We start from the raw sequence: 16,070 nt of genomic DNA on the forward strand, positions 1-16,070 counted from the left end.
CAAAAATGCGAAATAACCACCTCTTAAAACCTACCAAATTTCATTTGCATATCTCAACCAGTTTTAGAGCAATAAATAAATCGTCAGTTTCTAAGAAAAAATTCAAGATCCCGTATCTCGGACACGAAGAATTTGCAGGCATGTTTAATGTTTATATAGCAAACGAAACGGTCATTAATTTTTCATGCAGAATTACCCCTTAAAGTTTGTCGCACTTATTTAGAAACACCCTGTATTGATGAAGAACGTTGCTAGTTGCTAAAGTACCTAACTTTTTTTATTATCCAACATAAGCAAATGAATCAAAAAAGAAAATGTTAAGAAAGTCTACGGCTACAATTGAGTTTTAATCTCAATTTTATAGATGCTAGAATATTCCACAGGGCGTTCCGAACTTTAAGGAAAAACACAGTATGATTGTTACATCCGGTATAAAATGACATTTACCTGTCTAGCAACAATATTATTACACCGATATTCTTAAATAATAAGGCTATAACATACTGTAACATACATACTAAAAAAATCACTCAAATCGGACAACTGGTTTAGGAAATTCGAGACATCAAACATGTCCCATTTTTGGTGTTCCTTTAATTTTGCCGGTGTGTGTAGTTTTCGACATATTGGAAAAAATCGGATTTTGTAACCTCAAAGGGCTGTAAATTTTTTTAAGTGCACATTTGTACTAAGGTAAGTTAGGTTCAATCGACATATTTTTGGTCCCAGCATGTGATTTAATTTTTGACCTGCATTTTTGTTACAGCCTGTATATTCGGGATTTGATATACACAAAACCGAATACTTTTTAAACCCTTTACATTACAATGGCTGCAGAAAGAAACATTATATTTGATTTTAATATGACAATTAATCTCTAGAAATGTTTTGCCTTCAAATTCAAAAGCATAAAACGATCCATCATAATTAGCGATTTCTAACAGGAAAATATTTTCCTCAATAATCCTTCCTTTTCACAATAAAGCTTACTGCTTAGAAAATTAAATATTATTACGAAATACATACATTTCTTTCAGGGTCTGCAGCCTTAATAAAACGTAACAATAGAAACCACTACCTTGCAGAAATCGAAACCGCCAAAAACAAACATCAAAAACTGAAAGCCGCAATTACAGAAATCTTATAAAAGGGTATAGTCGGTAACATTTTTAAAATGAAACGCATATCCATGCGAAGATTTGATAAAGTACATTCGTGTTCTTTTATTAAATTTATGGGGTCTTAATGGAAACTATAGATATGTATAGAATATACCCGTGTTGAGCTGCCCCCCCCCACTTGCAAAAATTAAAAAACAAATAGCCCTGATTTATGAGCTATTTATGAGCTTCCATATTCCGCAAACTAAAAATTTTGAGCTCTTTCCACTGAGCAGGAATTTAATACTTTAGCGGGGGGGCTGAGTCAGCCCCCCCCCTCCACTACTTAAAAATAGGAATATTGAATCGGTTTTTGCGGCAGAATTACGAGCTATTTATGAGCTCTTGAAATTATCTAGTTTCGATTTTTGAGCTCACCCCCTTCACCCCCAAACAACCCTTTAATTGATTTAACTTAAGAGAAAAATGCTGAGAAAACTTAAAATATATTGTATTGCGGATATAATTCCTATAGCTTATATACCCTAAGAATAAACTATTAAATCACGTGCATTTCGATTATTGAGCTACAACCCCTTCGCAAGAAAACCACCCTATCTTCCCGGCTTAAGAGAAAGTTGTACTTAAATGCATTAAATTAATTATTTGGCGACTACATATCATTTAATAATTTATAAGCTTCCAAACTACGCGCATTTAGATCAGTAAATTGCAATTTATTTTGTATAGTGCAGTCACTGAAGGTAAAAATCAACGATTACCTTCAATTTCGGTGAACCTTCATCGATTTTCACGAAAATTGGTCAGTGGTTAGAGGATACCTCAAGAAACAAAGGTGACATGGTACCACTTTGCGCCTTTATCCTGAGGGTGGATACCGCCCCTTCTCGGGGGTGAAAATTATTTTATAAAAATAACTGCACAAATCTATAAAAGAACAAATTATAAGCAAAATTTATTATATAAAGTTATTAAAATAAGTCAATACTTTTTAAGTTATTAAAGATCAAAAATTTTAATTATTCATGAAAAAAAATGCATGTTTTGAAGCGGTTTTTCGTAAATCACTGAAAAACTGTAAGTTTTTACAAAAAAGTTAATAGTAGTTTAATTCGTATAGCTTATATTCTAAGAATAAACTCTTAAATCACGCGCCTTTCAGTGACTGCACTATAGAAAGAAAATGGCAATTCAATAATTGAAATGTGTATATTTTGCGAGCTCATAAATTATTAAGCGATATGTAGTCGCCAAATACTTAATTTAAATTATTTTAAGTACAACTCTCTCTTAAGCCGGGAATATGGGATCGTTTTCTTGCGAAGGGGTTGTAGCTCTATAATCGAAAGGCGCGTGATTTAAGAGTTTATTCTTAGAATATAAGCTATACGAATTAAGCTACTATTAACTTTTTTGTAAAAACTTACAGTTTTTCAGTGATTTACGAAAAACCGCTTCAAAACATGCATTTTTTTTCACGAATAATTAAAATCTTTGATCTTTAATAACTTAAAAAGTATTGACTTATTTTAATAACTTTATATAATAAATTTTGCTTTTAATTTGTTCTTTTATTGATTTGTGCAGTAACTTTTTATAAAATAATTTTCACCCCCGAGAAGGGGCGGTATCCACCCTCAGGGTAAAGGCGCAAGGTGGTACCATGTCACCTTTGTTTCTTGACGTATCCTCTAACCACTGACCAATTTTCGTGCAAATCGATGAAGGTTCACCGAAATTGAAGGTAATCGTTAATTTTTACCTTTAGTGACTGCACTATACAAAATAAATTGCAATTTACTGATCTAAATGCGCGTAATTTGGAAGCTTATAAATTATTAAATGATATGTAGTCGCCAAATAATTAATTTATTGCATTTAAGTACAACTTTCTCTTTAGCCGGGAAGATAGGGTGGTTTTCTTGCGAAGGGGTTGTAGCTTAATAATCGAAATGCACGTGATTTAATAGTTTATTCTTAGAGTATATAAGCTATAGGAATTATATCCGCAATACGATATATTTTAAGTTTTCTCAGCATTTTTTTCTTAAGTTAAATCAATTAAAGGGTTGTTTGGGGCTGAAGGGGATGAGCTCAAAAATCGAAACTATATAATTTCAAGAGCTCATAAATAGCTCGTAATTCTGCCGCAAAAACCGATTCAATATTCCTATTTTTAAGTAGTGGGGGGGCGACTCAGCCCCCCCACTAAAGTATTAAATTCCTGCTCAGTGGAACGAGCTCAAAATTTTTAGTTTGCGGAATATGAAAGCTCATAAATAGCTCATAAATCAGAGCTATTTGTTTTTGATTTTTGCAAGTGGGGGGGCCAGCTCAACACGGGTATAGAATATAGAAACAGTTTAGGGAAATCAGTAAAAATATCATCTTTGGGACTTACATAGATGTAAAAAGTAAAAAAATCAATGGGAAAATCCCAGTAGCTGGCTGTATACCATAATTAAAAATCATACAGAACAAGTAAAAAATTTCCTTTGTACAATGGTATAAAAAGTTTATTGAAAAACTATTAAAAAGTCATCAAAACGGATTTGCAAAACGTTTTCGATCTAGATCAGATCATCTCCAGTGCCTAGAACGAAGTATTTCCACGTTAGAATGAATGCAAAAGATTAAAATTATGACTAGTTAAAGAAAAATGTGGATAGTACTTACGTTCTGCTTAGTAGATGAAACTAGCAACCTTATAAAATAGATGACATCGAGAAATATGACTTACATGTTGATAATCTGATGTTAGTAGCGACTAGAAGTCGATGTTAAAAGATAAATTTAGTGCTCAAAGGGCAACATGATTCACTGCTCGATAAGAACGTGTGGTTCTTGCCAGTTCAGTGGACACATACCAACAGGAGTATAGGAGATGACAATCTATTTATCAGACAGAAGTGACATGACAAGACAGGTAGTCAATTTTTTGGTTATGAATTTAAAAAATAGTGTAGTTTATGAATTTAAATTATTATTTATTAACGTTTCGACGCCCAAATCGGGTGCTGTTGTCAAAATACAAAATACTATTAACATGAGCAAAAATGTTGTTGCTTAGTAAAAAAAATTCTTCTAATAATTTATTTAATTTGACTCATTTATATCGGCAATTCAGATACCTATATAAAACGTTTTATATAGGTGAAACATCAAGACCATTAAACGTTAGAATAAGTGAACATCAATCTTATATTAAAAATAGAGAATTTGATAGATCTCAAATATGTCAACACGCATGGGATAATGAACATAGAGTTCAGTGGAGAGATTCAAGTATAGTCCTGAAAGAAACAGATAGTAAAAAGAGAAAAATCAAAGAAGCGGCTCTAATTATGCTAAACGAAACCAATTGTGTCGCAAATTCCTCGGTGGAATGCAGTAGGATGTGGATACCCATACTGAAAGAGGAAGTCAATAGAAAGAAAATACCACAATTAGTAAGTCAATAGTCGAGTTAGTACATATTTTATATTTTAGTATTACTTATATATCCATGTATTATTGATATTATTTATAATTTAAACAAAATTATAGTAAAGTCAGAGTTTGGTATTAATTTTGAGAGTAAATTAAATGTAAGACCAAATATTTACGATGTCGGGATAGTATCACAAGGTTTTTCCTGGTTTTCCCTCGTGATTTACTATGAGATCTCTAACGCGAGAATTTTAATGTCACCGTTGCATGTGGTTGTCTTTTTAAAGACAGATCACATGTTATGATTTTTTGGTGACGGATATTCTTGAGTTGGGGTTGATTTCATGTAATCGAATGAACTATCTTTCAGTAAAGTCGTCCCAGGAACGCAACTCATAAATATTGGCAATATAATTTTAAAGTCTTCTACTTTAAAATGTATCATATGTATCTGAATTGCCGATATAAATGAGTCAAATTAAATAAATTATTAGAAGAATTTTTTTACTAATCAACAACATTTTTGTTTATGTTAATAGTATTTTGTATTTTGACAACGGCACCCGATTTGGGCGTCGAAACGTTAATAAAAAATCATTTTTTAATAATATTGTGGCTTATTTCCCATTATAAATATTTAAAATTTAAATTATTAGTTAAGCTGAATGAATGTTAATAACTGTATTAAAGTGGAATTTAAATTATAATAAATTAGATTCTATTGTAAAAGTCTAAAAGGCAACTCTCTGTTACAGAAAGAACTGTTATTATTGTTATGTTGATAAAAATGTTATTCATAGTAAAGTCAATGACGTCATTGATGACAGTTTAAAAAAGAAGACGAAAGTTTAATTTAGTTTGAAAGAAAAAGAGAAATGAAAAATATTTAAATGTAAACAACTTATAGACGGAAAAAATATAAACCGGGAGATATTAACAGAACTTCAACCACGATTTTCTAAGTCTTGCCCTTTGCAATACTGGAAGGTTAGAAAAGGTACTTAAATTTATGGAAAAATCCACGGGTTTCCTGTGACATTTTCCTGTGAAAATTAGCTTTTCCATGAGGAAAAAAATGGGGAGTTGCGATGAATTTCTGAGTCCTGCCATATCCATAGAATGACGGGATACTATCAAAGGGAGTATATGGATTCACGAACATGTAATGAAAATAATGAAATTTTCATAATTTTCTGTCCTGCCAACTTAATAAATTAAACATATTTATTTGAAAATGATCAAAAAAAATGTTGGCATGACTTCTCCTAATGTTTAACTGCACTTGTCTCTTGGAAAATTCTGTGGAAAATTTTCACCCTGGTTCCGTGATTTTATTGGAGTCATTAAAATTTTTATTATAAAATAAATAATTTAAGTAGACAGTATTCAAAATGGCAGGATGTTTAGTTACACCTTTTTTAGTAAACATACTTAAAAAATGTCTAAGGAAATTCGTGGAAAGTTACACGATTTTCTGAGTCATGCAATTTTGGACATATCTCAAGAATGTTAATATAAAGCTGTTTACAAAGAGGCAGGATGGTTGTGTAGTTATTTCGTATATAAAAATAAAATTTTAAGTTCATGCCATGTCATGCCATGTCAGGTATGCTTAAAAAACACTAATCTAAAACCGTTTACAACGAGGCAGGATAACCGCAAAGATATTTAATACATAAAAATTAATTTTTATATCGTTAAAAGACGGGTCTAGGAAAATTGGTCGAGAACACTTCGTCGACGGAAAATTAGTCGACAACATTTGGTCGACAAACAGTTGGTCGAATGCACAATTCATCGAATGTACAATTCGTCGACGAACATTTGATCGAATGGATTTTTCGTCGACAAACTGTTATTTATCTTTAGGATAAAGGGATTAATGGTGACAAACGACGGATTATTGGTTTTTATTTTGTTAACTGGAATATTGTATTATACATATCTGAATTTATTTTTTTTTGGGGTTTTGTTAGTTTTCTTTCTAAATCTTAATTATTTTTAAATTTAATGAAAAAATTGGCTGCGGTGGGAGAATAGACAGCAAATATAAACCGATATTTTAATTAGTGATGTTATACCGTTCTTCTTTTTGGTGTCGGCGCACTTGCGAACGTAGAATTTCCGGACAAGTCAAATTTGGGGGCACTTGCGGACAAGACGAAATATGTGAGATGCTGGGTAAATAAATTGTCAGGGAATCGAGGTATTTCCGTACACTGTTTCGACTGCAATAATCAGTCAATATCAACGAAAAAGTAAAGAAATCGTGAGAATAAACTCCCCTTCACACTTTATCCAAGGTTTAGGACTGACAATTTATAAAATATTTTTTTTGATATGGTACAAGAAATTAACTTTATATATTGGCGTGTTTCCGCCATGTATTATTCCCTTTGGGTCTTTGTCGACGAAAAATCCATTCGATCAAATGTTCGTCGACGAATTGTACATTCGATGAATTGTGCATTCGACCAACTGTTTTTCGACCAAATGTTGTCGACTAATTTTCCGTCGACGAAGTGTTCTCGACCAACTTTCCGACACCGATAATACTGTAACATATTTATTTTAAGCAATTAGATCATATTTGTATCTAAGTAAACGCAATAAAAGTAATAGGAAGAAAATCAATAATTTTACAATTAATTGGTTATAGTAGGGATTGTACCTATTATACAGGGTGTCTAACAATCGAATTTAACGCAATTCACCTCGTCCGAAAATTCACCTCGTCCAAGGAAGCTAGAGCTCTTTAAAGATGGCGTATTCTAATTAGTTTTTTTTTAATAGCTCCAGAACACTGCTATTTAGAAAAACGAAAACTGGTACACCTATTTATCTTCCAGAGATAAATCGATTCCATCATTTGTCAATTTTTAGTACCGGTCATAGGCGTCCGTTTAGGGTAGGGAAACGGATATTTTATCCACTAACTTTTCTGTCTAATTTTTAAGAATTTTTGACACTGGATTATTAAACTATGGGGTATTCTTGTACTAAAAGGTACTCTTTAAGTCGGTAGGATACTAGAAAAATCGATATGAAAATTTTTTCGGTTTTTGAATTTGAAAAAAAAATAAAAAAAAACTATTTAGAAAAACGAAAACTGGTACGTTTATTTCTCTTCCAGAGATGAATATTTTATCAATTGTGAATTTCTAGTATCGGTCATAGGCGTCCGTCTTGGGTAGATCAACGAAATCTCATAACTTGCTTTAATTTTTAAGCATTTTTGACAGTAGAGTAGTAAATTATGAAGTATTCTAGTACTAAAAGTTACTCTTGCTTTAAGTCGGTAAATACACCGTTTTTTTTTTATTTTTTTCAAACTTTTCTTAAATTCAAAATACGAAATATTTTGAAATTGATTTTTCTAGAAAACCGTGCATTCTACCGACTTACAGCAAAAGTACCGTTTAGTACTAGAATACCTCACAATTTAATAATATAGTGTCAAAAATGCTTAAAAATTAAAGACAAAAAAAGTTATGCGATAAAAAACCCCTTGCCCTACCCAAAACGGACTCCTATGACCGGTACTAGAGATTCACAATTGATGGAATCGATTTATATCTGGAAGATAAAAAGACGAACCAGTTTTTGTCTACCGAAATGGAAGCGTTCTGGAGATAAAAAAAATCTAATTACAAGGCGCCATCTTCAAAGAGATCTAGCTCCCTTAGGAAACATTTTTGGATTATGTGAATTGTGTTAAATTGTCTTAAAATTATCTTAGGAATCTTAAAATTATATACAGGGTGTTCCATTAAAAAAAACATAAGTTTGTGTCACCCTGTCAATACGGGTAGCCCTGTATATTAGAAAATATTTTTAAATTATGATCCTCTCTTTGCCCCACGTTTTACCTAAATAACTTTTTTTCGTATCTCTTACGACAAACGAGTAATTGGACTTTGTCACACTAATGCCCCACCCTGTATACGAAATAACTATAAAACCATCCTGCCTCTTTGTAAATAGACTTATATTAAGATTTTTGAAACATATGCAAAATGGCATGACTCAGAACATCGTGAAATTTTTCACGAATTTCACAAGAACCGTTTAACCTTCCCGCCGAGTACCGAAAAAGTATTGATTGTATTTGAGTATTATAACTTTTTAAAGGCAGGACTCAGAAAATCACGGAATCAGGGTAAAAATTTTGCGCATAATTTTCCAAGAAACAAGTATACTTAAACAGCAGGAGACGTCATGCCAACATTTTTTTTTATCATTTTGAAATAAATATGTTTCAAAATAAAAATGGATACCATTTTTATTCAGTTGCAATGCGAAGGCAAAACAATCTTACTTTTCAATTAGAGTACGGAGTGCAATCCAGCTCTCTGAATCGCGATTTTCGATTCTTATTAGAATCTCATCGGAGAGAGCGCAGGCTTGTTCTCCATATCCTAACTGACCAGCACCGAGAGCATTTCCCACACATTGCAACTGAAACAAATAGGGTAGGTGACTAGCGTCATCTGGCAAATGAAAGATGAAGTTTTTCAATCCTAATAGCAACATTAATAATATTGAAAATATTAAAAATATTACTAAAAGATTTTTAAATTGAAAACTTATTGGTACATTTCCCTGGTGACACCTCCAAGGCTTCTACAATTTGCAAGCCAAATGGATGCTGCAGTGAAGACAAAGGGAAGGAATTCTACACTATGCAATTCACATCCCCCGTTTGCAGCTCGGTAAAGTTCCAACGGAAAATGCACCTGGTTACTCTACGGAGTAATACGACTATAAAATAAAAATGTATACCATTTTTATTCAGTTGCAATGCGAAGGCAAAACAATCTTACTTTTCAATTAGAATACGGAGTGCAATCCAGCTCTCTGAATCGCGATTTTCGATTCTTATTGGAATCTCATCGGAGAGAGCGCAGGCTTGTTCAGTTAGGATATGGAGAATGGCCTGGGAAGATTCCAGTTCCATGGTAAATTTTATGTTTGGGTGGATTTGATTAATTTTAAGAAGTAATTGTTGAGCTGAGTTATGATCACCAGCAATGAAAAGTAAACAATCGTCTACATAACGAAACCAATGTAAAATTTCTGGATTTTTAAATTCATAACCAAAAAAATTGACTACCTGTCTTATCATGTCACTTCTGTCTGATAAATAGATTGTCATCTCCTATACTCTTGTTGGTATGTGTCCATTGAACTGGCAAGAACCACACGTTTTTATCGAGCAGTGAATCATGATGCCCTTTGAGCACTAAATTTATTTTTTTTAACATCGCTACTAACATCAGATTATCAACATGTAAATCATATTTCTCGATGTCACCTATTTTACAAGGTTGCTAGTTTCATCTACTAAGCAGAACGTAAGTATTATCCACATTTTTCTTTCCCTAGTCATAATTTTAACCTTTTGCATTCATTCTAACGTGGAAATACTTCGTTCTAGGCACTGAAGATGATCTGATCTAGATCGAAAACGTTTTGCAAATCCTTTTGGATGACTTTTTCATAGTTTTTCAATAAACTTTTTATACCATTGTACAAACGAAGTTTTTTACTTATTCTGTATGATTAAAAAGTAAGACTTAGATAGTAAAAAGGTAATCCGTTTAATAAATAGTGTAACAAAATAATTATTGACCTACCCTCGTATACCAGCTCCCGTCTCCGGACAGACAGAACACTATCGATGTTTCGAGATACGCCGATGCAGCGACGATGACGTGCAAGCGGTCACATGGACATAGCTGGAGATATATAGATATTTCTGGAATATCTGTATCGCATATATAAATAGGACATATTTGTAAATAGAGTTGGTCTTAAGCTAAAGTTTGTAAAGTAAACTTGTATAAATATAAATAAAGTCGTATATAAATACGAACCGCTAGTTTTATTGTAATTAGAAGTAATTACACTAATCACGCTACAGTTGGTGTTAACGGTGTGGAGTGTAAATAAATGAAAAGTGAAAAAAAAGACTTTTGAACTTTATTCGTCGGGAATAATCGGAGTGCGTTAATTGTTCGGTATTCGGAAAGACTTTTGAACTTTATTCGTCGGGAATAATTGAAGTGCGTTGATTGTTCGGTATTCGGAAAGACTTAGACATTTTGAAAAGTACGTGTGTGCCGACCAAAGATGTTGCTACAAGAACTGACCATAAAACAGCTCCGTGAACAATTAGAAGAGTACGAATTAGACAGCAGTGGGTGCAAGATAGTCCTACAAGCACGACTCAAGGATGTCCTCACGAAGAACGGAGATGACCCAGAGACGTTCCACTTCCAGTCAGCAGAACAAGTAATCTTATCGAAATTAAAAACTGTTTCTGAAACGATCGATGAAACTTCTAGACAGAACAACGAGAAACTTGAGGAAGTTAGTAGACAGAACAACGAGAAACTTGAAGAAGTTAGTAGACAGAACAACGAGAAATTTGAAAGTGTTTCTCAAAAGATCGATGAAACTTCTAGAAAAAGCGACGATAAATTCGAAAATGTTGCTAAAAGATTTGACGAGACTTCTCAAGTAATTAAAGAAGTTTGTAGACAGAGCAACGAGAAATTTGAAAGTGTTTCTCAAGTAATTAAAGACGTTTGTAGACAGAACGACGAGAAATTTGAAGAGGTTTCTAGAACATTCGATAAGATACAGAAAAGCGTAGACGACAGTAAAGAAATGTTAGAAGATAAGATCAAACAACTAGAGACTATGGTAACCAATACGAAAGTGCTACCTTCAGTTAATGCAGTAGTTTTGGCCGTAGAAGAGAAGATCAAAGAATTAGAGAGCATGATAACCGATACAAAAGTGCAACCGTCAGTTCATGCAGTAGCTTTAGATCCTGTAGTGAAAGATGAACTACCGAGAGAAGAAATGTCGCATAATATGAGATTCAAATTACCACCATTTGATGGAAAGTCCTCTTGGTCCATATACCTTAAACAATTTGAAGCTATTGCGACCGCCAATCATTGGACCGAACAAGAAAAGGCTGTTTCCTTGACTGCTGCTTTACGAGGTGATGCTGCAGATATATTAAGGTCAATTCCCAAGGGTCAAGAAAATTGTTACCAGACCTTGTTCACTCGTCTAGAAAAACGCTATGGAGATGCCCATCTACAACAAGTATACAAAGCACAACTGCGAAGTAGAAGTCAACGAGCAAGTGAGAATCTGCAAGAATTTGAAGCAGATGTGGCTCGTGTGGTGCGGTTGGCTTATCCAGAGGTGCCAGACAGCGTTTTAGAAGAAATTGCAGTAGATACCTTCGTCAATGGGCTGAAAGATAATGAACTACAGAAAGCTTTACGACTAGCAAGGCCGAAAGTTTTAGATGAAGCACTTGCTATTGCCTTGGAACACGAAGCAGCTAGCCAAGCTTCACGAAACAATCGAGTAATAACCGTGGAAAAAGGCGATAAGAGAAAAGATGAACGTTTGGTGGAAATGGTACGGAGGGTGATTCGTGACACGATGCCGAAGAGACGCATGAAGAGGGCTGGAAGAGTTGGTTCAAATACAGATGCTTCCTCGATACGGCCATGCAGTGAAAGTTGTAATCACCGGCTTAAAGTAGATGAACAGCTTTGCCCTGTGAGACGAACTACCGTCGTTAATGAGCAATGGCAGCCACAACAGTTACAAGAAGCCCAAGAAGACGATCCATGTATAAAAAGAGTATTGGATTGGATGCGTCGAGGTGAGAGACCTAGTTGGCAAAACATTAGTGCATGTAGTCCGGAAGTCAAGGCCTACTGGAGCCAATGGAATTGCCTGATACTAAAAGATGATCTTCTGTACAGAACCTTTGAGAACGATGATGGTACAGAATCTAAGCTTCAGTTGATTGTACCTAAAAGTAAAGTGTCAGAAGTATTGCGTCAGTTGCATGACGGTACATCAGGTGGACACTTTGGTATTACGAAGACTCTGCAAAAGGTTCGAGAACGGTTCTATTGGGTGAACTGTAAAGATGATGTAAGAAGATGGTGCCAGAAATGTGAACTGTGTGCATCCGGTAATGGTCCAGTTGGTAAAAAGAGAGCACCCATGAGACAGTACAATGTTGGCAGTCCTATGGAAAGAGTAGCAATCGACATTGCAGGTCCATTTCCAGAAACTGATGCTGGAAATAAATACATCCTGGTAGCCATGGATTATTTTACGAAATGGACCGAGGCCTATGCATTACCAAATCAAGAAGCTGCTACCGTTGCAGAGGTACTTGTTAAAGAATTCTTCAGCCGATTTGGTGTTCCCTTGGAGATCCACTCCGACCAAGGGCGAAACTTTGAGTCAGCTCTTTTCCAAAACGTTTGTAAATTGATTGGTGCCAATAAGACCAGAACAACACCCCTGCATCCTCAATCAGATGGGATGGTCGAGAGGATGAACCGAACGATGGGTAAACACTTGTCCAAAGTTGTATCTGAACATCAGCGAGATTGGGACCAACACATTCATTTATTCCTGATGGCCTACCGCTCGGCCGTAAATGAAACTACAGGTCAAACACCAACCTGCCTGATGTTGGGTCGTGAAGTTCGGTTGCCCTGCGACCTAGAGTTTGGCTGCGGACCTTCCGAGGAACATGTTGCAGGCGAAGACTACGTTGACCGCCTGAAATTACGAATGAACAACATTCATGAACTTGCCCGACAACACATTCAGATAGCCAGTGACAGAATGAAAGATCAATATGATTCTCGATGCAAGAATGAAAGCTTCGAAGTAGGTGATCTTGTCTGGCTTTATAATCCGCAACGTCGTCGAGGCTTGTGTCCTAAACTGCAAAGACAATGGGAAGGTCCGTATGAAGTTAAGAAGAAAATAAATGACGTAATATATAGAATTAAGAAGTTGCCAAACGGTAAACCAAAAGTTATTCACATAAATCGTCTTGCACCATATGCTGGCTCAAATGAAACAGAAGAAGCACGAGTCCTCCAACAGGAGATGAAAGATGTCGTACAGCCAAGTTTTAATCAATTTATGTCAAATTACGCAGAAAGAAAGAGTGCTAGATTCGGCGTGACCACAGAAGTTCAGCAAGATCTGTTTGGTGTTCCAGAAAACGTCTCTCTAGCCCACTGTGTTGCACAAGACCTCGAGATGACTAAAGGAATCTCGTCCGTATTCAATAGAAAGTTCGGCCGCCTGGACGAGTTAAGGAATCAACAACCTAAAATTGGAAGAGTATTGCGATTGGAAGATGGTCCTCGATCTTTGCTGTATATAGTGACCAGGAAGTCTTATACGGACACGCCAAGCTACGAGAACATATGGCGTGCTCTAACTAATTTGAAGAAAATGGTCTGTAATTATGACATCAAAGATTTGGCTTTACCAAAAATTGGCCATGCAGTAGAAAATCTGGATTGGAAGATTGTGAGAAGCATGCTGGAAGTGATCTTCAGAGAAACTGGCGTACGGATTACTGTGTGTTGCATGAACCCGAAGATGTCATACCCTTCAAAGACAGTAGACTGTTACTTCTTTTCTAGGGGTGTATGCAGAGCTGGAGAATCCTGTAGATTCCGCCATCCTGGGCCATCTAGAGTTGCTGATCGGGACGCTCAGATCTTAAGAGGGGAGCAGTGTAACAAAATAATTATTGACCTACCCTCGTATACCAGCTCCCGTCTCCGGACAGACAGAACACTATCGATGTTTCGAGATACGCCGATGCAGCGACGATGACGTGCAAGCGGTCACATGGACATAGCTGGAGATATATAGATATTTCTGGAATATCTGTATCGCATATATAAATAGGACATATTTGTAAATAGAGTTGGTCTTAAGCTAAAGTTTGTAAAGTAAACTTGTATAAATATAAATAAAGTCGTATATAAATACGAACCGCTAGTTTTATTGTAATTAGAAGTAATTACACTGATAACCGCTACAATAGGATTATTATTGAAAAAAATAGTGTTAGAAGTCATTAATAATTTGGAAGATTAAACCATCATAATATACAGGGTGTAACAAAAAGGCAGGTCATAAATTAAATAACATAATATTCTGGGACCAAAAATGGTTTGATTAAACCTAACTTACGTTAGTGTAAACGTGCACATAAAAAAAGTTACAGCCCTTTTAAAGTTACAAAGTGAAAATCGATTTTTCCAATATGTATGTCAAAAACTATTATGAGATTTTTGTATTGAATATGAACATGTGGCATTCTTATGGCAGGAACATCTTAAAAAAAATAAAAGTGAAAGGAAAACTTACAAAATGTTTTTTAAAACATTTTTGTCTCTTGGTACTTTTTCGATACGGCAGTTTTTATAGAGATATTTTTAACATTTTTGTAAAATCCAACGCATACTTTTACATGGTTAAGTAAGATTATAGAGACCCGATTGTAACGGGTAGTTCTTTCAAGGACGACAGACTCAGTAAAACACAGGTTAAAAATAAAGTAAATATATACTTCGTCCAATTTACTTCCCGTTGCACGTCATCCGCGTCATAGCTTGTAACATGATACCAACACGAAATATTTAGGCGGTAGGTGTGTTCTTTTTTAGAATCAAACGGTAAGTAAATTGGACGAAGTATATTTAAGATAATTATATACGGTTTAGAACAAATAAAATAAAATACAATTCCATCTTCTGCAAAGGAAAAACAATATTAAACTTTGTTACAGTCATTCGATCATAATAGCAACATTAAAATAATACGATAAACAATATGTACAATAACAATCTCGCTACGTTAAATCAACATAACCTGAGTCACCGCATTTCAGCTCAATGCGGGACAGTTGAACAGCGACACGCGGTCGCTCGTTCCTCGCTACTACCGCCCACTGCGATAACGGTCATGGCAAGACTCCACGTCACTACTGTGGCGTCCGCCTAGGCATAGTCCCACCTCACATACGGTGCACCTTTTGCCCATCGAGCTTATTGCTAGTTCAACTCGCTAGCAACAGTTGTCGAGCCATGGCTAGTTCAACACGCTAGCCACGACTGACTTTCTCATTCTCCTAGCTCGCCTTAAATATGCTCTCGATGCCCTCTCCTTCGGTTTCCCCCAGCGGTGCTATGCGCCAACGCTAACACTCCTCCGGTCGTCTCTGGTAGAGCAGCTCATCGCTTGGCGTTGGCATCATATAGTTACACGATATTGGTCATAATATGAAAATAATAATCTATAATCTTACTTAACCATTTAAAAATATGTTTTAGATTTTAAAAATGTTCAAAATATCTCAATAAAAACTGGCTTATCGAAAACGTACTAAAAGACAAAAAGTTTTAATCAAAAAAACATTTCGTTGAACTAATGGTACCACAATAATAATTTAACTGAAACGTACACAACTATTGGGCGGGGTTTAAGGGAATCAAACCTCCATAAAATTTTTATGGGGTGCACAAATTCACTTTTATTTTTTTAAGATGTTCCTGCCATAAGAATGCCACATGTCCACTATCAATAAAAAATCTCTAATAGTTTTCGATATAATGAAAAAATCAATTTTATTGTATAACTTCAAAGGGCTGT

The 16,070-nt window shown here is 34.9% G+C and overlaps 1 protein-coding gene across 5 annotated transcripts in view; it reads right to left on the minus strand.

Annotated features, from left to right (window-relative positions):
* LOC114341142 (afadin) overlaps positions 1-16,070 on the minus strand; it is a 1,043,753-nt gene that overhangs the window by 192,361 nt on the left and 835,322 nt on the right. The gene's annotated exons all lie outside the window — the stretch shown is intronic.

The sequence above is a fragment of the Diabrotica virgifera genome, chromosome 8, assembly GCF_917563875.1.
Source record: "Diabrotica virgifera virgifera chromosome 8, PGI_DIABVI_V3a".
NCBI classification, from domain to species: Eukaryota; Metazoa; Arthropoda; class Insecta; order Coleoptera; family Chrysomelidae; genus Diabrotica; species Diabrotica virgifera.